This window comes from Miniopterus natalensis, chromosome 13, assembly GCF_054644295.1.
Source record: "Miniopterus natalensis isolate mMinNat1 chromosome 13, mMinNat1.hap1, whole genome shotgun sequence".
NCBI lineage: Eukaryota > Metazoa > Chordata > Mammalia > Chiroptera > Miniopteridae > Miniopterus > Miniopterus natalensis.
Window position 1 is genome coordinate 7542572 of NC_142093.1, and position 24306 is coordinate 7566877.

The following is a 24306-nucleotide window of genomic DNA, read 5'->3' on the forward strand; positions in this document are numbered from 1 at the left end:
AAGATAAAAGAAAAAAAAATGCTCCTAATGAAAGAAAAAATACAAAATTTCAGCAAAGTGCAACTATAAAAATAACCAAAAGGAAATCCTAAAATTGAAAAAATCTTTTAAAAAATTTCACTGGATGCACTTAACAGCAGATTGGAGATAAAGGGTCCGTGAATTTGAAGACAAATCAATAGAGATTTCCAATCTGAAGAAAGAAAAAAAAAGAAGAGAATGAGGCAGAAAAATTATTTGAAGAAACAACCACCACAAATTCCCCCAAATTTCATGAAAGCAAAATTCACAGATTCAAGATATTCAGTGAACCCCAGGCAAGATAACTAGGAAAATAATAATAACCCATAATGTACATCCTAACAAAAATGCTGAAAACCATGAAAGCAGCCAGCGGAAAAAACAGCATTACCTAAAGGGGAACATGATGCAAATGACCGCTGACTTTGCAGCAGAAACAATGGGGACCAGAATAGAAGGAACCAGACTTTAAAGTGCTAAAAGAAGAAAAAAAGGCCAAACTATAATTTTATCTGTTGGAATAACCTTCAAGAATAAAGGCTAAAACAAAGGCATTTTTAGGTAAAAAGAAAATTCATTACAACAGACTTCCACCTCAAGAAATGCTTTAAAAGAAATTCTTCAGGCTAAAGGGAAATGATACCAAATGGAAATTCAGATGATCAGGAAGGAACGAAGAGCACCGAAGATGGAAGAATGTGCGTAAGTACAAAGGACTATTTTTATCCTCTTAATTTCTTCAAAATACATAAGCCCATTTAAAGCAAAAAAAATCAACACTGTATTATGGATTTTATAATATTTGTAAATGAGCTAATTTACATGCACATTCAATATCCACTATAATAAATATTTCTAGCCATACCATCATGACACTGGGTTTTAAAGCAAAACTTAGTTTGACATCTTTCATTTCTAAATGTTTCTTTAAAATTTCCTAAATTTGGACCAAGTACACTCATTACTCTATTAGGTTTTCACAGGATTTCATGTTGCTCCTGACTCTATGCCCTTTATATTATTTTTTCTTAGATTTACATTTGTGATTTCATTTTCTCTTAAATCTTATATTGATAACTCTTATATTTTCTACATCTCCCATTCCATTATAACCTCAACTTCTTCCAAGTATTAATGTTTCCCAAATCTAATGGCGAATCATATGAAAGCTTCAGCATACTACTAACATGTTATTAGGAATCACCTAACATTTATACAGCTTTCTAATTTCTTGAGAATGCTATAAATTTAGCCCTGGCCTATGCGGCTCAGTTGGTTGAGCATTGTCCCATGCACCAAAAGGTCACAGGTTCTATTCCCATCAAGGCACATGCCTGGGTTTTGGGCTCAATCTCCAGTACAGGGTGTGCAGGAGGCAGCCTATTGATGTTTCGCTCTCCCTTTCTCTTCCCCTCTCTAAAAATCAATAAAAAATTTCAAAAATAAATTACAAACTGGTATTTTCTGAGGCTCTTCAGGTGCTCAGTGTTTGTCTTGTTAGTATTTCAGCCTCCTGCCTTGCTGTCAGGTTAAATATCACTTGACTTAAAAGTAAAGGTACCAGTTCTAACACTCCTAATTAGGTTACATTTAATTTGCAGTCATCTGTAACCTCAGATATCCAAGTATGGTAGACTTGTAAGAGTAAACAGGCTCTAAGAAGGAAACTACCTCTAACAAACACAAAAACACATTCTAAAGTTACAATCTTTTAGGAAACCAATTTGGCATCACATATATAAATACATCTATCTCTTGAATCAGTCTCCCCAACTTTGGGAATCAATCCTAAAAATAAAACCTAAATATAACAATGCTTTATGTACAAAGATATTTGTAGTAGTGTTGCTTGCAATCCTGAAATTATGAACTGCATAAGTGTCCCACAATAGGTAATATAGCACTACTATAAAAAGAGCATCATGTAGCTATTTAAAACTATTTGAATTTGTAAGTACGAAAATGCCTGTAATGTTAAGAAATACTGAAAGGAAACAAAACAAAATCCATAGCCCTTACGTGATCAGAGTACACCAATTTTTTCTTCTATTTATCTGAATTTTTTATCTTTCTACAACAAATGTGTGAAACTGATGAATGAGAGGAGGGTGATTTTTATTTAAAAAAAAGAAAGAGTAGACGACTTAATTTTCTCACCCTGGCTGAGTAGCTCAGTTGGTTAGAGTGTCATCCCCATACACCAAGGTTGCGGGTTTGATCCCTGGTCAAGGCACATACAAGAATCAACTAACGAATGAATAAATGGAACAATAATAATCAATGTCTGTCTCTGTCTCTCCCTCCTTTCCTCTCTCTCTATAAAATCAATTAATAAAAAAGCATAACTTAAAGAAATTTTTTCTCAAGAGTAAAGCACTGAAACTTTACTAAAGCTCTTTTTTGCTTACTTCCAGGTTTTCACCTGTGGTTCAAATAGATGAGGTCATAAATTGAACCTCTGGATAAATGTGAGAGGTCTCTTACCACTATGGATCAATTCTTTCATTTGCCCAGTGCAGGGGTCAATAAATATTTTCTATAAAGAGCTAGACAGCAAACATTTTAGGCTTTGTTGGTCTCTGTTGCAGCTTCTCAATTTTGCATTTTTAGCACAAAAACAACCATAAACAATAAAGAAATAAAAGAGCATGGATGTGTCCTAATGAAACATTATTTATCAACAGTAAAAATTTGAATTTCATATATTTTTCACATGTCACAAAATTCTTCCTTCTTCTCATTTTCCCCCAAACATTTAAAAACCTAAAAATCAATCTTAGTGGGCCAAATAAAAATGGGTAGTGGGTCAGATCTGGCCTGTAGGTCATAGTTTGCTGACCTCACCTACAGTGCATTTCCTTTCTTGACTGCTTCACAAAAAAAGGGGCAGACAATCCACTCTCAAATATGAGGAAAGCAAAAGTTAAGTATCAGGGCTTTGTTTTCAACTTTTTCAATTGTATTATCTACACACACTTTTAAAAATAAGGAAAGTGATTTAAATTTCTTTAAGTGGCCAAGCAGGTTACAGGGAAAAGACTTTAAAAACAAACAAACAAGAAAAACACACACAAGACTCAAAATTAGCCTCTCATTTTAGGATAGTGTCTTTCAATCGGTATGCCAACAACAATTTTTAAAACATGCAATACCTACCCAGCCAGCATCGCTCTGTGGTTGAGCGTCAACCTATGAGCCAGGAGATCACCAATTCCTGGTCAGGGCACGTGCTAAGGTTTCGGGCTCGATCCCCAGTGGTGGGGGGTGCAGGAGGCAGCCGATCAGTTACTCTCACCATTGATGTTTCTCTCTCTCTCTCCCTCTCCTTTCCTCTCTCTGAAATCAGTAAAAACATTTAAAAAACAAGCAAACAAAAAGACATGCAATATCTGACTATTTAGTCAGGGACACTGACCTCTTTTCCCTTAGACTGTCAATAAAAAAATGACAACAGTCAACACAATAGCTGTTCAGTGTGAATGAATCAAAATTAATAGTTTTTGGTGTGCCACAGAATTTTACTAGTTTGTGTGTGCCACGAAATGAAAAAGGTTGAAAATCATAGGTTTAGGGTGTTGTCATTTATTTCAAGCATGAGCAAGAGAATGAAGAACAAAGTGGGCAAAACAATGGGACAGAGAAAATAAACAGTTTCAACTCTCCTGCAATAACCTCCATATTCACATAATAAAGTTGAAGGGGCATGGTAACACATATGCCACTAAATGGGACTCCAAAATGCCAATCTGCTATGTCTTATGTGGCTACAAATGTTGGTATCATTTTGACAGGGGTGGGAGTGGGGAGTAAGAATTTGGACCTAAATTTAACAACTTTAGATCTTAGGGAAGAAAAAAGAATAATCTTTTCTTTTAACAAGCAACAGAGTACCTAGCAATCAGTTACATAATATTGGACTATGTTTAGTTACAGAAAATGTATCCAGGAGTATTTATAGTACAAGGTACTACTTGGGGTGTAAAAGAAACTTCCCAATATTATTTCCTTTAATAATTAAACAATTAGAATTTACTAATATAGAAGATACATAATAAAAACTTTATGGCCAAGAATCTGTGTAATCTTGAGGTAAATTTGAATTAATTTCTGAGGTTATGTTTCTGCTTCCTAGTAAAAGAACAGTGTTTTATTAAATTTTAAAATGCAACATCACAGCCATACATCATCTTATGGCACCTCCCTTTAGTGTACTTCACAGATGTGTTTTTACAATGTAAAGGCAAGGCCCTTTATCAACAAAAAGATTATCACTTGCTTAATTGTGATACTTGCTTTATTGTGGTGGTCTGGACCCAAACCCAAAATATCTCCAAGGTATGCCTAAAGTTAATTTTTCTAATAGCAGCGTTATTACTAATTATGTGAGAAAAATGAAAGAGTATCAAATAACTTGGTTAAGTTCTGTGAGTTTTCATATTACCAATGTATAATTCAAAAGGTTTACAAAGTGCGAAGAATCAAGAATATGCATTAATAAGTACATTTATATCACTAAGAATACTAATTTTTCTCAGCATCTAATCCAATTCCTCATCATATACCTATCATAAAAAGTTAGGGGACAAACCCATTTAAAGCTACAATAAATGGTATTAAAGCACTTTCTACCACCATGACACTAATCACATTTTCATATTATGGTTTTATTTTAAGGCCATAGTAGAAATTAAACTTGGCTCAGAGGGGGTATGGAAAGAACTGTGTCATAGCCACCTAAATGCTCCAATATTGAATGAAAAAATTTTCCTATATTTTATAAAATGCAAATTCAGATCATGAAATCAATATCTAGGGAGTGACCATAAATGCCTTCATATATATTAAGTAAACAATGTCCATTTAAATAGAGACAATGAATAAAGTCCTTAGACTTTTTGTAATGCTGAAGACACTACTTCAAATTAGTCCTCTAATACCTAAGGACTACTGCCACCTTATGTATAAATTACAAAAACAACAAAATTACACGAAAAATTCAAATAAACATAAGCCAGTATACGCAGAGTAACTTATGCTGCTTATGAAATATTCCTATTCTTGGTAGTTATCCTCCTTGTAGTGTTTTTAAGGAACTCATCATTGAGCAAACAAACAGGTGCCAACGTCCTTAAGTACCTTGTCTCTTCAACATATTAAACCACTTTTGCAAATTTGCCAACAAAATATATTTGGTTAGCAGTGCCTTTTCTTATCCATATGAGAAACGTAAACCTAAATCCAGACTTAAGTATTTCTAGACCATTAGCCTTCAAAGATTTAACATTAGGAGGTTCTACTAATCACCAATACCTAGTAATTTGTTATTTGGGCGAGGGGGTTCATGAATCGAATCAAACACTTTTCTAGTGGTGTTGGACAAGTCACTTAGCTAGTAGTTGAGTCAAGATCCGCATCAACACTTTTTGGTATTTGCTACTTGTTTGTCCATGTACTTCATCAGGGAATTACGTATGCTTGTTTTACTAGCATAAAGAACAATATTACTGACTCAACTATATTGAAAACAAGTTAAGTTTTATGGTTTAAACGAAATTTAGCAAAAACGTGTTATCAAGCATTTTGTGGCCTCTGTGGTGCCCAAATCTGCAATGTTGGGCTCCAATAGGGACTTAGGCATGCTGGTGGAGCTGGGCGAGGAAGTCGAGGATGACAGCTCCGTGGAAGCAGAATATGCTGCCATCAACTCCTGTCTAGACCACTTGGTAGAAAAGAATAAACACCTCCATGCCCGACTCCAGGAACTGCTCGAGTCCAACCAGCAGGTGTGCCTTGAGTTCCAGCAGCAGCTGCAGGAAGGGCCCCCAGGGATGCCAGCCCCTGGACTCCAGGAAACCCCCAACCAGGCCCCAACCCTATCTATCTGGGCCAGGCTCTAGCCTGGGCACTTACCACCTGACTCAGATACCTTCTCAAGGGTTGGCCTACAGGTACCTTGGCGGTTCTGTCTGCTTGAGCCATTCTTCAGGTACTGCCCTCAATGTGTCTAGGCTAACCCTCACCCCCAAAACAACCTCCCCTCCCCACGTCAAGTGTGGGCCTTGCCTGCCTGCCCAATTCCTGGACACTCTCTGTTTTGCCCAGGCCTTGAATGTCCACATTAAATGGGTCTCCAACAATTTAAAAAAAAAAAAAAAAAAAAAAAAGTGTTATCAATATACAGATATCCCAGAAACCAGAAATCTTCAGACCCTAGCTCAAATCTTCTAAGATTAGAAATGAGACTACTCCAGCACCAGCATTGAGACATTATATAAAATTTTACCAAATATTTCTGTGCAAGAATACTTTAGCTCTTTGAGGATAATCTCACAGAGACAGTCTCAAGGAAGCAAAAGAGAATACACATAAACTTACATATATGCAAATATAAGGCCAAGATATTTTTTCCTTAAAATTCTCTCAAAGGAGAATCACCATATATTTGAGTCCTTACAATGTATCTTGTATTACAAGTCATTCTCTCTATTTTAAGGGAATACTGTTTAGGGAAGTTCCTTTATTTTGAAAAACAAAATACTGCTTCAAGAAGATCTACATACTATATAACCTCAATCAATGCCAGTTTTTGATGCTTTTAGATATTATCTGAGAGAAACAGGTCAAATAGACAGAAATAAAGATGACATGCTTTATAAAACTGTAAGATAACTCAAAGTGGCTCGAATGAGTCCAAGATACATGTGAAATGTCAAAGATATATTGTGAAATGAGCCTCCCAAAACACTATTTCTAAATTAACATTGTTATTTATGAATCAATTATCCTAAAAATGGAAGCAGAGATTCTATGTCTAATGACATAATTTAATATGAAACAGCACCACAACCTATGAAGAATTATTGCCTCAAAAAGAAAACCAACCAAAAAACAAAACCCCCACTGAACTTCAATCCATCTAACGAAGATGCCAGATTTAAAAAGTACTGGTTTATCAGAAATAGGAGAGATAAAAGAACAAAATCAATAAATGATATAAGAAATAATTTACCAATCCAGAATATGGGGAAAAAAACCTAATGGTTTTCCTACTAAAGATTTTTGTACCACTCATCATGGAGCAATAAAAACCAGAATCAAAAACCTAGGATATAGTTCCATGTTTGTCTCTAGCTGAATGAACTCAGACCACTTGAACTCTGTTCCTGTTTCTCCATTTGCAACTGAGAATAACAGTGCTTCCCTCATAGGGTTATTGTGAAGACTAAATGAAAAAATATATGAAACTGAAACACGAGCACTTTCCAGGGTATTAACTACCCACTATAATAAGTAAACTATTTTTTTTTTTCTGTTTAAAAATCAATATAAAATCCTTTGACCCAATATCTTCTCTTCCAGGAACTTATATAAACAACAGCACCAACATGATACAATAAACTGAGTGTTTTTTACTGCAGGATTGCCTATAGTGGTTAAAAAAGAAAACATGAACCTAAGTTCAATAATAGAAAAACAGTTTAGCAAAATAAAAAGCTAGGCACTAAGTAAAACTTACATGTGCTAATGTAGTAAAATGTTCATGATACTAAAAATACCAAGTTGCCTATGGTGTATCATTATGATACCGTTTTTGTTTTTAAAAAAGGGTATGCTGCCCTGCCCAGTGTGGCTCAGTTTGGTTGGGCATCATCCCATGCACCAAAAGGTCACTGGTTTGATTCCAGGTCAGGGTACATACCCAGATTGCGGGTTGGATCCTGTCAGGGTGTGTGCAGGAAGCAGCCAGTCAATGTTTCTCTCTCCTCCTCTCCCTTCCTCTCTAAAATCAATAAAAACTAGCCCGGCCGGGCGTGGCTCAGCGGTTGAGCTTTGACCTGGGATCCAGGCGATCGGGGCTCGATTCCCGGTCAGGGAACATGCCCGGGTTGCGGGCTTGATCAATGCCTCTCTCATCATTGATGTTTCTGTCTCAATCTCTCCCTCTCCTTTCCTCTCCCTGAAATCAATACAGATAAATTTAAAAAGTAAAAAATAAATAAAATAAATAAAAACTATTAAAAAAAAAAAAGACTGAGGCCATGGCCAGGTAGCTCAGTTGGTTAGAGCATTGTCCAATATGCCAAGGTTGTGGGTCTGATCTCCGATCAGGGCACATACAAGAAGCAACCAATGAATGCATCAACAAGTGGAACCAAAAATCAATGTTTTTTCTCTCTCTCTCAAAACCAATTTTAAGAGTATGAAAAAATAAACACCTCATTTGGTAGGAGAGGAGGTATTGTTGGCTTTCTGTGTTGTAAGGCTTGCTGAAGTCAGCAATAAAGTTTTTTATAAAGGGCCCTATATAAATAGTTTAAATGCATTACTGTTTAGAGGTTTTATCACAGAATAGAGTACAAGCGAGCTTGTGCTATTTTCAGTTGGTATAAGTAGTATAAGTAGTATTAGGTTGAATGCCAAACAACTGAAGACTAGTTTTAAATGACTATTTGGTAATTTTTAATTGTTACACACTGTCAATTAGCATCAATATAGGACCAAGGAGAAATGACTTAAGAAGTGTTAATTAGGTTGCAAGAGAACTAAAGGAAGTTATTTGAATGCATGGTCTGAGACAGCTTGGGGAAAAATTAAAAACCATTAAACAGCATGTGTTAAAACAGTTTTAAAAGGTTTTTTCCCTTTCTAATTTTCCAAAGTGTGTTCCTTAACCACAAACTCAGTGTCTTAGAAATAAGAGGTTCCTTATTCAATACGTTTAAGATATGCTGATCCCCAGCACCCACTTGTTCTTTTGCAAGCTGAGCACATGGTCATTCTGGAATTCATTCTCTACATCATTAGCATAGTAAAGCTTGGAAAGGTCCTACAACTATAACTGGTTTCCTTTAACCCAGTACTATCATAACTTTCTTCCATAATTATGTTAACATGAAGAACATATTTTGAGAAGCAGTATTTTGAGTCATTTCCAAGAAAATAAAGAAAAATGGCCCAGCCAGCTTGGCTCAGCCTTTGCGCATCGATCTATGGTCCAGGAGATCCTGGTTCGATTCCTGGTCAGGGCACATGCCCGGGGTTGCGGGCTTGATACCCAGTAGGGGGCGTGCAAGAGGCTGCCAATCAATGACTCTCATCATTGATGTTTCTCTCTCCCCCTCTCTCTGAAACAGATATATTTTTTTAAAAAAAGGAAGAAAAATGAATGCATGAGTTATAGAACATATTTCAACTTTAACTTTTGCCTAGGAAAAGTCGTAACTTAAAACAGTTAAGTTTATCATCAAGTTAAAACTGTTTAGTTTATCATCACTATTATGAATAGTTTAAGAAAAAATATGAGCTCTACAAATCTTTGAATTAAGCAAGAGGAACGTTTTAGGTGATAAATATGAACTGTGATTTTTTTTTTGTTTTTTAAAGTTCCTCAAATATTCAGTAAGCCCTGAACAGGTGATCATTTGTTTCTCAATAACTCTAGGTGAGATGACCAAACCAATCTTCTAAAGATACTAAAGTTTTAAAAAAATTCTAAATTGTTGTTGAGAAAACAAAAACAAACACCTAGACTGCAGTATCTGAAAAGAGGAACTAAATCTGTTAGTTTCAAGGAGTATTAAGTTACGTACCTAAAAAGGGTCTGTGGTAGAAATACTGAGTATATAAATGAAATTTACTCTATGTTCACTTAAGTAAAAACTTCGAAAGCACATCAAGAATCTCACAGGAAATCTACAGAATTAAACAAAAACTAATCTTTGGAAAATAACGAAGCAAATATTGAGTAACAAAAGTAGTAAGTAAACTCGCAACTTTTGAAGATACAAAAGTAAAAGGCATACAGTAAATTACGCACTATTCTCATTATACATAGAAATGAATTATGCCAATTCCTTGGAGGCCATCTTATTTCTAGTACTAAGCTTTAAAAGAAATTCCTTATATGGGGTTATTATAGAGAACACAGAGTTGTAACAGAAAATATATTCAACAACATTCTTATAACAGATGCTAGGTTTCATAATCTCATATTTTTATAGTCAGACCTTTAAGGAAAGTCATGTATCTAAATCCTAATACAATCCAAGGGAAACAAGTCCACAGTAATTCTGTAAGGATTCCAGGACAATATAGTCTAAATCAGGGGTGGGGAACCTTTTTTCTGCCAAGGGCCATTTGGATATTTATAATATCAAGGACCATACAAAATTATCAACTTGAAAATTAGCTCCTAGATTTATTGAATTTCGAATTCCGCCTGTAGTTGCCTTGGCAGGACCAGACCAAATGACTGTGGGCAGTATATGGCCCAGGGGCCCGATGTTCCCACCCCTGGTCTAAATCTTCCCAAACTATAATCTTGGGTTTCCAAAGTCTTGCAGGGTTGTCCAAATTAGATAAAGCTCTTAAATCTGGAGGACTCCTACCTATCTGCAGTCATATCTTTAAGCTTTGTCATCTATCAGGCTCCCTACACATGTTAATCCGTCTGGCTGAATGCCACTTCACCTAACTCATCTCAATTAACTTCTCTAAGTATTTGTAGACTCAACTTTACCTCTTGTGGAAAGCTTTTCCTGAATCCATAGCATTTTTGTAACAGCACTTGGTGTACTGCACTGTAATCATGAGTTTAATCATCTTCCTCTCCACTTTACAATAAACTCCCTAAGAACAGAGGTCATTTAGCACCAACACCTAAGGACAGTGTAGCATACAACTGGCCTGCAAAACTCAAAAAATATGTGCAAATTCTGGTAGTCCAGCTTGATGAAAGGATACAACTTAGAATATCCACAGTAACAAATGGACTGAATGTTCATCAAATGTTACCAATGAATATCTTCTCAACCAGACTTAAGATAAATATTCGAAAACAATTTTATCTTTCATACTATCCTAGAGTACTAATAGTTTTGCCAGTGTAGGAGCCACATAATTTAGAGATTAAATGAAGGCACCTAAGACTTTCTCTTTAGATGAAAGGCAATAATTATTTATGCTTCGACTGCAAGGTGGTCCAAGAAAATGTTTGTAGGCAAAACTAGCAGCTGTGATCCTCTCTAAACTTCAAATTTTAATTGTTTGTGTTGAATCATTTTTAAAGATTCAGGCTTTACCATTATAAAACTTAAATGCTTTTCATTTAATCATGCTACAGGTGCTGATAAAATACAACGTAGTGTTAAATGAACTGGTCACCAAAATAGAAGACACAAGTAGCTCCTTACCTGTATGTAATTCCTTTGTTGATATTTAACATGATATAATACTTTTCATATTTTTCTCTACCCACAATTTGCCTCATTTGACTACCTAGCAAAGACCTATACTACTTAGGGTCGGCTTGCCTGTACCACTCTTTCACATTCTTTAATGTCTGAGTGAATAAAAACCAGCTACATCTTATACTGTCCGTTAAGACTATCTTCTGCTCACTAAGAAGTCTTTCAGAAACAGTGCCAAAAATCAGAGATCACTTTGAGACCCAGCGAAAGAAATCACAAAAATCTACCCTCAGACAAGGTTCTCTACATACTTACTGGGGTTTTTTCAGGACTAAAAACATGTACACACACACACACACACAAAAGTCCCCCCCCCTCCCATTTTTATGTACTTTGGCAGTCACTTGCAGGTTTTATTCTTCTAGGCAGGTGTTGCTTTAGTGGTTTTGTAGTGTCATTTTACAGTCAATTTCACCAAATCCCTTACAGGAAGTGGATTTTTGAAGGTTTTTGAATTCCAAATATACACTTTACCCTAGGTAGGTGATAATGACTGCCTGCCCCGCCCCCCTTCATTTGCAAAGCATTCTGACACTCCCAACTACCTTTTCTCCCTATTCCTTTCACACTTTGTCCCTTTTTCCCTATTTGGCAACTACAGGGAAATCCTGGGATATGCACAGAAAGTGTACATATTTGGACGTTTCCCAGTACTCTAAAATCTTTTCTCTCTCCAGTAAGAATAAGGATTTAAGTGAATATTTGTGATACGTGAACTGAAAACAGATGGGACTGCAGTCTCTAAATTTGCAGAAGTGGAATATACTACAGAAACTACCCATTTCTCAACATGATTGAATAACCAATCCTTTTAAATTCCCTAAAGCACTTTATTTTTATTTACTAATTGATTTTAGAGAGAGAGGGGAAGGGGGAGAGAGAGAGAGAAAGGTTGCTTCGTTGTTCCACTTATTTATGCATCACTGGTTGCTTCTTGTATGTGCCCTGACTGGGGGTTGAACTGGCAACCTTGGTGTATGGGAATGATGCTCTAACCAACTGAGCTACCCGGCCAGGGCCTTTAAAGCACTTTAGAAAAATATAAAAAGGAGCCAGGGAAGGGTAAAATAAAACTTCATTAAAAAAAAAAAGACAATTTTCCACAATTAAGAATTTAAACGACTGAAAGGTGACACATGTTTAATTAGGCAAATCTTCCAATTTTTCTAGTTATTAAAAGGAAAAAAATCACCAAGGAAAAAATATATTAACCTATGTCTCTAAACATATTGCTACCTGAAACTCTGAGACGAAAAAGCATTTATTTTTACCAACCTATGAAATAATGCTATACACTGGAAAAGCCTGAAAATATTTCCTTAAGTTCACTTTTTCTACTACAAAGGCAAAAATTTTAAATGAAAAATGTCTTCTAATTATATTGCTAAACATAAAAGTCACTATTAAAATATTAGCATCTCAGCGATAAGTTCTGAGGAAACCTTATTCCAAGCACATCAGAGTTCAGGAGAAACACAGGAGTTGGACTGATGGCAATCCAAATACCTCCTTCATTTCTGATAAAGCTACACTGGAAAGCATAATGTAGACCTAGGCCATCTGAGCTTCCTAGCATCACACCCCATTATTATCCTAACCCAGTCATAGGGAGCACAGGAGGATGACAGTCCTCCTCCAGAAAGGGGCAGAGGTCTATCCCTGGTGGACTCACCAAGGAGCAGAGCAAAATGCTTTCTGCAGGGGGCAGACTCCCAAAGAGAAAGAGAAGGAAGGAGCTAAGCCATACTTGATCAGTTTCTCTTACAAATTCATCAAAGGGAAGAGTGAAGAGGTGGGACAATAGGAGCAATTAAGACTATTTTTATGCCTTCTTAAAAACAGCAAGAAATCTAATAGGTCACAAACCAATTTACATAGTTATAAATACAATTTTTATTTTAATCACACCTGTCAGTAAAATGGCCTCAAACTGTGAATGAAATCCAAAGCTGAGATACAAACATTCAGATACTTAAAATACCCCTAAGTCTTAAGAAAATGAAAAAATACAGAATACGTTCCTATTTTAGAAACACAGCAAGTTTAAAGGTCACTGAATAAGGAAGCATGTAGAAGTTGAGCTCAGGAGACAGGAACCAACCTCCGGTTAAAATTATGAAGATCCTGTCAGCGTCTATAAAAAGGAGACAGTCTGATCACCAAGAAGATTGGTTTTGGATTCATATTTGGCCCAAATCTCTGATCATAATTATTACTCCTGCCAGCTACGATAAGTACCTACACAGGAAAACAAATTATCTTCTATCGCCATCAGAAAGATTTATAAACAAGTATGAAAGGTTTAAGAGAAACAAAACCCTAACATTAGTATCTGTGTAAAGGCTGCATTATTTGGTTTATATACTTTTAATGTCTAAGAAAATTTGACCTATTAATGTAACAACCTTTTAAGTCCAACTGGCAGTAATTTAGACTTTTTAAAAAAAGTTGAAATCTTACTAAATACTGGAACATCTAAGAGAACTTTGGACTCAGACAAATAAGTTTAAAAAACTATGTATTAAAATTAAACAGTTTACATTGTTTGAAGATGTTTAGGTTTCTTAACAGCAAATCTAACTTGAAATAGCTAGACTTGTGCAAGACAATTGAACTTTAAAAGAAAAAAACTAAACTTAAAAGCCTAAGAGCCAAGATTCTGATGTAACTTCAATTTTTAAAATTAGAGTAAACCTTTTCTGGTACAAAAACCACCCTCAGGGACACCAAAAGATTCTAAATAACTTAATTTTACCAAAAATTCGAATTTTAAAGACATTCTTGCAATAAGGGAAATACCAACAACTATTTATGATGACTGTGCAAATGAAAATAAAAATTTAAAAGCAGGATATTAAACGACTAAGAACAGAAGCCTACCCAATTAAAAATTTTTATCTTTATTTTAACAGAATCCCTTAAATCATCCTCAAATACTCCAGGGTCACATGGTGTAGTCATCTATTAAACATGGACCTTAGCAGTAAACAGGCTTTTTAAGCAGTAAACAAGCTTTTAAAACCCTTAAGTAACTTCCTTTATTAAAATTCTTGATATACAATACCTATACCGGTATTACATTTCTCTTAAGCGTTTAAAAGCATTTTTCTAATAAAGCTTTCCTTAAAAACCTTTACTGAAAATATGTAAGTTTCCTTAAGTTAAAAAAAATCTCACAAAATTCTAAGTCCCGGTTTTAATGACACGATTGTCTTATTACACCTATATGTCCGCAATACTGCCCCCCATTAAAAAAAATGTTTAAATGTGTTGTGAAAAGTTAAGAAAAGTGGGTTTCCCCTGCCTATGTTCTCAGAAGTAGTACTAACTTTTACAAACGTGTTTGGGCATAAAACCATGCACGATTTGTTTCCCCTACATTTAGCCCAATTCAGATGGAAAACTATTGCTACAACGTCTGAAACCTCTTGTCTTTACTTTGGTTTTAATTTACATATTTTTGAGTACCAAAACCTGTTCCAATAACAAAACACAACATTCCTTACTAATGGCACCTAACAATTCGAACCCAAGTCGCTGTCTCTTTCATACCCACACCTGCCTACCGCAAGCCTTTCCCGGACACACTCGGGCCCTCGCGGATTCCCACGCTTGTTTTCATAAATCCACTTCTTCCTCTTCGCCTCCTTGCAACACGCACGCTTCTCTGGATCCACCCGGCCTCGCCCCCCCTTCCTGAACCCAACGGCCGGGCGGACGGACAGCTCGGTCTCTAACCCCAAGCGCGCCGGAACCCGAGAGCCGGGTGGGCCCCTAGCGCCGCGAGGCTTAGGCGTGGGGGAGGGAAGGAAGCGGGAAAGCCGAGCGCCCCTCCGCCGGGCGCACACCCCCTTCCGGCACCCCTCCCCCTGCATTGTGCGAGCGGGCCCCAGGCCGCAGCCGTCCCGGGCTCCCCGCAGGCCCCGTCCGCCCTCCCGCCGGCGGGCTGCTCCCGCCGAGGCCGCCACACAAAGCCCGAGGAGCAGCCCCAGCGGCGCCTGAGCACGGAGAGAGGGAGCAAGCGCGGCTGACTTACGGGGCTGCTGCGGCCGCGCTGCCTCAGCCGGGGACACCGACCGTTGGGCACACGGCGGCGTCGCTCTTACACGTCCTCCCCTCTCCGCCTTCGGTGGCGGCAATATCTTCTTTCTCCACCTACCTCCCTCCCCCCCACCCCACCTCCTCCTTCTCCTCCCCCTCCTCCTCCGAACCACCGAGGTACCGAGAGTGAGACACAGAGACTCACAACAACATGGCTGCCGCCGCCGCCTCCCCTCCCCTCCCCCCGCCCACCGGGCGCGCGCAAGGCACTCCGGGAGAAAGGGGAGGAGGGAGCACTCACTGAGGCGCGGCTCCTCGGTGCGGCCTCCGACGCTTCTCCCGCGCTCGGCGCGGGCCGGCGGGAGCTCTGCGCATGCGCACGCTTTTTGCGCTCGCACGTTTCGGGCGTCCCTCCGGCGTGCACTTCGCGCCCTCACCCTGCGGGCGCGCCGCTGGCCGTGGGCTGGGCAGCCGCACCTGGCGGTAGTGCGGGCTGGGCGTGGGCGGCGCGGCGCGGCCGCGGCGTTTCCGAACGCTGCGTGCTGCTGTCTTCCCGCGTGGGCCCTCCGCTTCCTCCCCGGTAGCACGTTCTCCCCCAGCTGCCGTGTCCTTACTGCTCGCACTCCGCTTCCGGGGTGCTGTCACCCTCAGGCGCCCGGCAGTGATCCAGGCCTTTAGGCTTCACCCTTATCCTTGCGGCGAGACTATGGGGACGCATTTTGGGCGGAAAAGTGTACCCCGTCCCTGGGCTGCCATACTCTCAGTCGTTGCCTCCTGGGCAAGCTGGCCCGCAGTGCTTGGCCGGGTAAGCGCGCGGGGAGCTCGGGCGTCCTGCTGGGCCGTGACCCCCACTCGTGGCCGGTTTCCATCCCCTGCGGCCTGCCCGCGCCAGGCACGCTCTCCTGCACAGCTGGGGACTCGGCCCCTGCCCTGTGGCCTTGGCAGGGGCGATTCAGGCGTGAGACCCAACCAGCGTGCTCTCCCCGCCGCCAGCTGTGATGGGCGCCGGCGCGGCGTCTGATCAGTTTTCCGTGGTCTGCGCAATGCCTGGCGCTCCCGAGTCTGCGCTTCGACAACGGTAGCGTGCCTTACAGTTACTTGACTAATTTCCCCAAGGGACTGTGAGCTCCCCGAGCTCCTACAGGGGCCGTTTGTGTCTTGTCCACGCTGCGTTTCCCAGTGCGTAATAGCCATGCGTTGAATGCATAAGCTGTTTGGTTTTCAATTATTACCAAAAGACGGTGAAATTGAAATCTATCTCAAGCCTTTTCCTCTGGCCTAAATTTCTGGCTTCTAGATATTTCTATTTGAATGTTCTTCGTGGCACCAAACTAAACCACCCCTCACCCCAACTCTTGCATATCTCAACAGTTGGTGGGGCCACCACTCATTCAGTCCCCCCAGATTAGCCCTTTGAACCATCCCTGTCTCTTCCTTTTATACCCCTCTCCCCATATAGGCAACTTGCCAAGCCTTACAGATGTTTACTTTCTAAATGTTTCTGGAGATAGTCTTTTCCTCTCTTTCCCAGGTCTGGGTTTCGGTGGCAGGCGTTTCACTAGCCGTCCTGTGTTCAGTCTCACTCCCTCTGGCCAGTTGTGATCCCTGCCATCTAAAATGGAAATCTGATTCCTGGCACTGGTGTCTTTCCTTCAGCCATTCCATTGCTTCCTGTTACCCACACCTGTATTTCCCAAGTGTGTTCTGTTCAAAGCTAAGAGATGTTACTTTAAGAACTGTCCCATGATCAAGTAAGTATGGGAGACACTGGGATGTACATATTTTGGCCTACTTTCTCCTTCCCCCTCCATTAGGCTGAAAATAGCAGAAGAGTTTATATACAGTTGTTCATTCCAGGTGAAAATATGTGGAGCCATCAGAGGCCCTTAGAATTTGAAATTGGGACTGAGATACCCCAGTCTCCCTCCAGAAGTCTCTTGAACCTGGGATCTCTAGTTCCACTTGTCCCACCAGGTCGACGGGGAACCCACTGAGAAGAGTGGAGTTGAGAGAGAAAAGCAGAGTCCATGTTTCTTTTCCCCTTTCTTCCTGTACCTTGCTGGCTGCCTCTACCCTTAGATTCTGTAACACATTCCTGAATCTTTATAATATATCCTGCTGTTTTGCTTAAGCTAGGTGAATTGAGTTTCTGTTATAACCAAAAGTCCTAACTAAAAGCCGTGTGTATAACAGTTTTTATTTATTTAGTGCTTGTAGTGTGCAGGCACTAAAGCACTTTCCATACTCTGTCTCATTTAATGCTTCCAATATCACTATGAGCAGGGCAGTTTCATGGGCACGTGACCTTTGCAGTTGCACAAGTCCTTAAGCTTAAGAAGGGTTCCACAGTTGGTTTAATGCTCTGTTGTTGCCATCTAAGAAGTCTTAATAGTTCTTGGGAAAGAGGTTCCTCATTTTCATTTTACACTGGGCTCTACAAATCATATAGCTCGTTCTATTTATGAAGCATCATGTCTAATTGAGAAAAGGCTTTTTCACTACCATAATTCTTAGCACCTTTAACATCAAAATATACATTCTAAATATCCAAATGAGAAACATGGTATGCAATATTTCCCAAACAAATTTGGCTCTAGAAGCATTTTTTTTTTTCATGGAGAATCTCTTAGAGGTTTTGTGTTCTGCAGAACACAGATGAAAGCCCAACCCTTGAGTGATCTGACTCCACCTATCCCAGCTCCTGATTCCCTAAGCATGGTGAGCAGTTTCTTGCCTCTGAGCCTTCACATATGCTTTGCCGTCTGGCCTTGCTCATTAAGCACCTTCTGATTATAATTGGCTTCTCTTGTAGATTTACCTACAAGTTAAGAATGCACTCCTCTGCTACCATAAATATTAGATAGTTAAGGTGAACATTGTAATTGATGCCTGACAGCCATCCTAATCACCTGGGAGCTGGTTAGACGTGGAGAATCTTGGCCCCACTCCAGACCTACTGATTCAGAATCTGCATTTTAACAGGATTCCTGGGCCATTCCTCTACAGGATAAAGCTTAAGAAGCACTGGTAAACTAACCACAGTCCTTCCATTTGGCTTGATAGGAACTGGCTCTGTAATGGGTGTATCATCTGTTTTGAGACACAAAGAGGTGCCAGCTCAGAGCGTATGGGGTAAAAAGCCAGACTCTCCTTCTGGATGTAGACAAGAAAGCATGTTGCCCTAGTTCCTGCGGACAGGCCTCTTGTGACCACAAGGAACCCAGACTGTGGCCAAGACTGCTAGTAGCCTACCCGGAGTATTCATTCCCCCCTTCCTCTTTAGTAACAACGTCCAGCAGGCTGGAGGGGGCATAGGATGGAATGAGTGTCCTGACTTTCCCGGTGTCATGCATTGTACCTTAGGAATGTGTCTACATGGCCTGTTCAGACAAGTGGTTCTCAGCCAAAGTTGTGTATCAGAATCACCTGGGGAACATTTAAAATATATCAATTCCCAGGGCCCACCCCAGAGATTTTGCTTTCACGGGTGTAAGCTGAAGTCTGGATATTGATATTTTAAAATATCTTTTTATTGATTTTAGAGAGAGGAAGAGAAAGGGAGAGAGAAACATTGATGAAAGAGAAACAATGATCAGCTGCCTCCTCCATGCCCTCCACTGGGGATTGAGCCCGCAACCTGGGCTCTGACTGGGAGTCAAACTTTCGACCTTTGGGTACGTGGGATGATGCTCAACCAACTGGACCACACCAGCTGGGCATCTTTCTCACTCGCCTGGGACCAATGTGTCTTCCCTTCAGAGCTATAGTTTGAGTATTGGATATAGTTTTAAGCCACTTTTCTGTAGCCTGAGCAGACCATAGTAGGGGAGGGAAAGATCTTAGCACTAAGTTCAATCCTTGCCAGAGGGCCTAGATCCTCTTCACTCAGTAGATGCTCTCTTGAACACTTTGCTAACACCCAAGCCACCCAGTCAAGGGGCTATTCTGCTCCCATGGGCTTCATCTTACTCTGTCAGCTGAGTGTCCTGGAAGGTGGCAGATTTTGGTGGCATCTACTCTGCTCCCTGGCTTGTCCTATTGTACCAGCCTGGTCTGTTAGAACCCTATCTCAGTGCTAAAGCAAAACAAGAGCCCTGACCTACTTGTGCACAGCTGCCAAAAGCCCCCTGTCCCTTCCAGTACTGAACCCAATTTCTTAAGGAAGTGTATGTGTTTGGAGGCTTGGTTTATATCAATTTCCCATAGTCAAAATTATGAGGAAATTTTTCTTAGATGTCCTTAGTCTGGTGAGTTTGTATAACACAGAATAATCCCTTGTTTTCCAAATGAAATGTCCACCTCAAGTAGAGTATTTTTCCAAAGCATTTCCCATTTCAAAGTCCTTTCCTCGGTTTCCTCCGGTCCTTCTGGTGGTATTCTAAGGAGCAGTGTGGCTTGTGCAGGCTGAATTCCACTCCCTTGCCCTACAGCCTTTCCAAAATAAAAACCTTGACTTTTTTTTTTTTTTTAATATATCTTTATTGATTTCAGAGAGAGGGAGAGAAAGAGTTGAAACATCAATGATGAGAGAGTCATTGATCGGTTGCCCCTTGCACACCCCTGACTGGGAATCAAGCCCACAACCCCGGGCATGTGCCCTGACTGGGAACCGAACCCTGATCTCCTGGATCCTAGATAGATGCTCAACTGCTCAGCCACGCCCGGGCAAGACCTTGATTATTTATTGTCCTCCAGTGATAATAAAACAATGGTGATCTGGGCTGTGCTATGTTTTGAGTTCTGGGAAGAGTTGTTCTAGCTTGGATAAGCTATGGTGGCTGTGGGTTGGTTGGTTTTTATTCTCTGAATGCTTGTGTGTGAGGCCTGTGCTGTTGTCATCTTAAATGTTTCACTGACCCCAGAAGGAGAGGCTAACTGAATATTAGAGCGAGAGCCAGAGGCATTTCCCTGAATATGAATATTACTAGATAGGGTAGAGTTCTCCCAGCCTGTTATGGTTTCTCAGGGAGAAATCCTAGCTATTCCTCAAATTTGGGCATGATGAAGAGTAGGGCTTTTCTTGGCTTAAAGGGAGAATGTTTAGGTCCTAGAGACACGCAGACTTATGACTGTCCAGTGTCCCTAAGGCAAGGGCAACTCTAGCCCAGGAGACTGCACTATCTCAGTCATGCCACACTTCAGTAATTCCCAGAGGATGATTTGCATACCACTGGGGTGAGTCTGAGGCTGTGAGAAGGTGAGTCACGGAGTCAAATTATGCTCATAAATTAAAAAATAAATCATTAGTCCATGGTGTCAAGGAAAATCTACTGGAATCCTGTACTTTATAGAGTGCCAGAAAAGTAGATTATGTTTTCTCATTCTGTCATTAAACTTGAGATGCATTCCCACAGGAAAAAATATATACAAAATATAGAAAATTTCCTAGTAGTGCAGCAAGCTCACTGTGATATTGTGATTTTATAATGTGAACGAAAAATAGGTGCTGTAATAAATGTAACCAAAAGTAATCTCACAGGGTGATCTGATCATAAATTCCTAACTGGGCAGGTCATGGTAGGTAGTCATGGCTCAGGTATATAACTTCTTTAGTAAAAGGTTTAAGCCAGTCCTGTCTATTGTTCTTGTGCATCTAGGTTAACACACCTTTGAAATGCCCACCTCCATGTAAGCTTTCTTACAGTCTATTCCCTCCTTAATTCCAAAGGTATAAAAGAAACTGCAAATTGTCATGCTCCAGAACATTTAAGATCTTGCTTCCCAGCATTGTCATCAACTTCGCTCAAATAAAGTCTTATAAAAATTCTCTACAGGTTTGGGTATTTCTTACGTCAACAATAATAAAAAGTGTATATTTAGCCCAGCCGGTGTGGCTCTGTGGTTGAGTGTCAACCCATGAACCAAGAGGTTACTGGTTCAATACCTGATTAGGGCACATGCCGGGGTTTCGGGCTTGATCCCCAGTAGTGGTCATGCAAGAGGCAGCCAATCGATGTTTCTCTCTCATTGATGTTTTTATCTCACTATATCCCTTCCTCTCTCTCTAAAATCAATAAAAACATTTTTTTAAAAAAATGAAATATATATTTGGTCTTTATCACCATTCCTGGCAGAGAGCTCCCAAAACCCTTGGAATTTCTTTAGTGAAAGAGAGATAAAGGTATCTTTTGTTCATAACAAATCTTTTTTTAGCCACACTTGAGTTTATGTTAGTATGGTGACTTTTGGAAAGCCCCTAAAGATAGAGGCAGGTTGCCTGAGTAACCAACCAGGTAATGAGAGAGTTGGAACTTTCAGCCCCAACCCTCACCTCTGGAGAGGGGTTAGAGGTTGAATTAATCACTAATTTCCAATGATTCAATCAGCCATGCCTATGTAATGAAGCCTCTATAAAAACTCTAAACAATCGAGTTCAGAAAGCTGCTGGGTTGGTGAACATGTGGGGATGCTGGGAGGGTAACACATCTGGAGAGGTCAGGAAACTCCTCCACACCCCTTCCCATACCTTGTCCTATGCATCTCTTCCATCTGGCTGTTCTGAGTTGTATCCTTTTATTTTATTTCATTTTATTTTATTATTTTATTTTTTTCAAGTTATAAGCGAGCCCTGGCCGGGTAGCTCAGTTGATTAGAGCATCATCCTGATACACCAAGGTTGTGGGTTCCATGCCTGGTCAGGGCACAAGAATCAACCAATGAATGCATAAATAAGTGGAACAACAAATTGATGTTTCTCTCAAATCAATCAATAAAAAATTAAGAGGTAGTAGAAGTAAGCCAGCTGGGCTGTGTGGGCTCAGGAACCTAATTACGGAAGCAAAAGAAGGGGTCTTGGAGTTTAGGAGAGGGAAAGACAAAGGTGACATGCCCAGGGTGGGGGGATGGGGGGGAGAAGAGGGGAAAGGGAAAGGCAGGGGCACGCTCCAGAGAGGGAGAGCGTACCTGAGTTGTAGCCTTTTATAATGAACCCATAATCTGGTGAGTAAACTATTTTCCTGAACTCTATGAGCCTCTCAAGCAAATTATCAAACCTGACTTATAGCCAATAGGTGAGAATCACAGGTGACAATCTGGGCTTGTGTTGGCTTCTGAAGTGTGTATGTGTGGGGGGTGAGGAACTAGTCTCGTGGGACTAGCCTTAGCCTGTGGGGTCTGCAATAACCCCAGGGAGGTAGTGTCAGGTCTGAATTGAGTTGAATTGTAGGACACCCAGTTGATGTGGGCGGTCACTGTGTTTGGTGACCAGAAGTGAAGTATTAAGAGTAGTAGAGGGAGAGACAGCGTTTTCCCCCTTTAGTTGGCGGAGAAGAGGAAACGAAGTTTTTCCTACCTGCTTGCCCTCCATGGGAGGTCCTCTTGTGTGTGGCAGAGGCCTTCACAGTGTCTCTCCCGTCACCAAAGCTCACAGAGGAGGATCTCAGGGACACACATGGCATGGAAAACAGACCTGCCCCATCAGGTAGCCGCCTCCGTTTGACAAGTAGAGCCAACATTCAGCATCTTACAGAGCATATTAGAGAGAAGCAAATCTTCCTGTGAAATACAGATGTAAGCAAAATCTATGAGCCCTTGACCATGAACAGTAACCAGCAGTCTGAAATGAGAAGTTAAAGATCCCAGAGCAAACTACACCACGTGGGGAAGTCTCAGCATGATTCCCACAGAGAAGGACATGGAAGAATCTCCTTGTACTGAGGACACCTGAGGGGAAGAGACTGTTCTCTTGGCTGTGCTAATGAATGGATTTTCACCAGTTTCTAAGTGAGGAGAAACTGAAGGCCGAGATCAGAACCTTCTGCACAGCATTTATAGTTTATTGCCTATGAGAATTTAGAGTAAATTGATGTGGTTCTCATTCTCAACTAATCCTTTTGACGTTTACACAAAATCCCAAATTAGACCTCAGGGTTTTGCTGTAGATGATATTAGAGCTGGTTGAATCTTACGGGACTATTCAAGTAAAAGATCTAGTACACATGCTGGTCAAAATGAGGCAAGTAAATACCTTAACGACATTCTGCCTCGGGATACCTTGTGCCTGGTGGTATATGCATATCCCAATGCACACTATAGTGTCGCCCGCCACGTATGCCACGGGCTCACCTGCATTTGCGTCCACATGCCACCGTCAGTGTCAGGTCCTCATTGTGCCCCTTGTGTGCTTGCACATCAGCACACACATTTGCAGGGTTACCCTCTTTAGTGGACTATGCTTACTGTGCCCAGGTCCTTGTCATGTCCCTTTCTTGATTCCTGATGGTCATTTTCTCTTCAGAGAAATACAGGATCCCACCCAGCGTTGAAAGCATTTCTTTGTGGTAGCTTCATTCTTCCTATTTTCTCAGATCAACACTTTGAGTCATCCCTGGGGTCACCTGTGATTTTTATCTCTCTCTAACGCTGCACATGCAGTCCAATCAGAAAGTCCTGTTGGCTCTGCCTTTGTAGTATAGCCAGATTCCATTCATTTCCTTCTGTTTCCATCACAGCCACTTTCAGCTAGATTACTGCAAAGCCTTGTCTCCCAGCCCCCACCCTTACCCAGATCTAGTCTATTCTGCACCCAACAGCCAGTGTATTCCTTTTATAACTCAAGTCAGATCCTGTCTCTCCCCCGCTCAGAACCCTTTAATGCCTTCTCATGTCACCTGGAATAAATCTAGAACCTTTGCCATGACATTGGTAATCGGGCTCCCTGCTACCCATCAAATGTTCCCCTCACTCAAGCCACTCTGGACACTTGGCTGTTCCTCAGACAGACCAGACAGACTCTTGCTTCAGGGTCTTTGTGTTTTTAATTCCTCTGCCTGAACCGCTTTCCTGTAGACTCGCACGTAGTTCACTTCCTCCAGGTCTGTGCTCAAGTTCACTTTGTTGGGAAGACCTCTGAAGACCCTTCCTTGGATGACACGCACAACGTCCTTCCCTGCCAACCCGGATCCCCTTCCTCGCATCGACTTTTCTCCTTGGCACCGAGCACCTCCCAGAGTATTCTTTGTTTGTTGTCTGTCTCCCCGCCCTAGATGTGAGCTCC

General features: G+C 40.7%; 1 protein-coding gene and 1 pseudogene across 5 annotated transcripts in view; one reads left to right on the forward strand and one right to left on the reverse strand.

Moving 5' to 3' along the window:
- PUM2 (pumilio RNA binding family member 2) overlaps positions 1-15449 on the reverse strand; it is a 76488-nt gene extending 61039 nt beyond the window's left edge. For 4 of the 5 annotated variants that reach the window (XM_087823383.1, XM_087823382.1, XM_087823380.1 and 1 more), the window contains exon 1: positions 15307-15449. The gene's annotated coding sequence lies outside the window, so the exon portion shown is untranslated. Of the gene's footprint in view, positions 1-2178; positions 3139-15306 lie in introns of those variants that run through there. The other variant, XM_016224753.2, reaches the window with a different exon arrangement.
- On the forward strand, positions 5631-5938 carry LOC107546382 (bublin coiled-coil protein pseudogene; annotated as a pseudogene).
- Positions 15450-24306: the final 8857 nt, after the last annotated feature.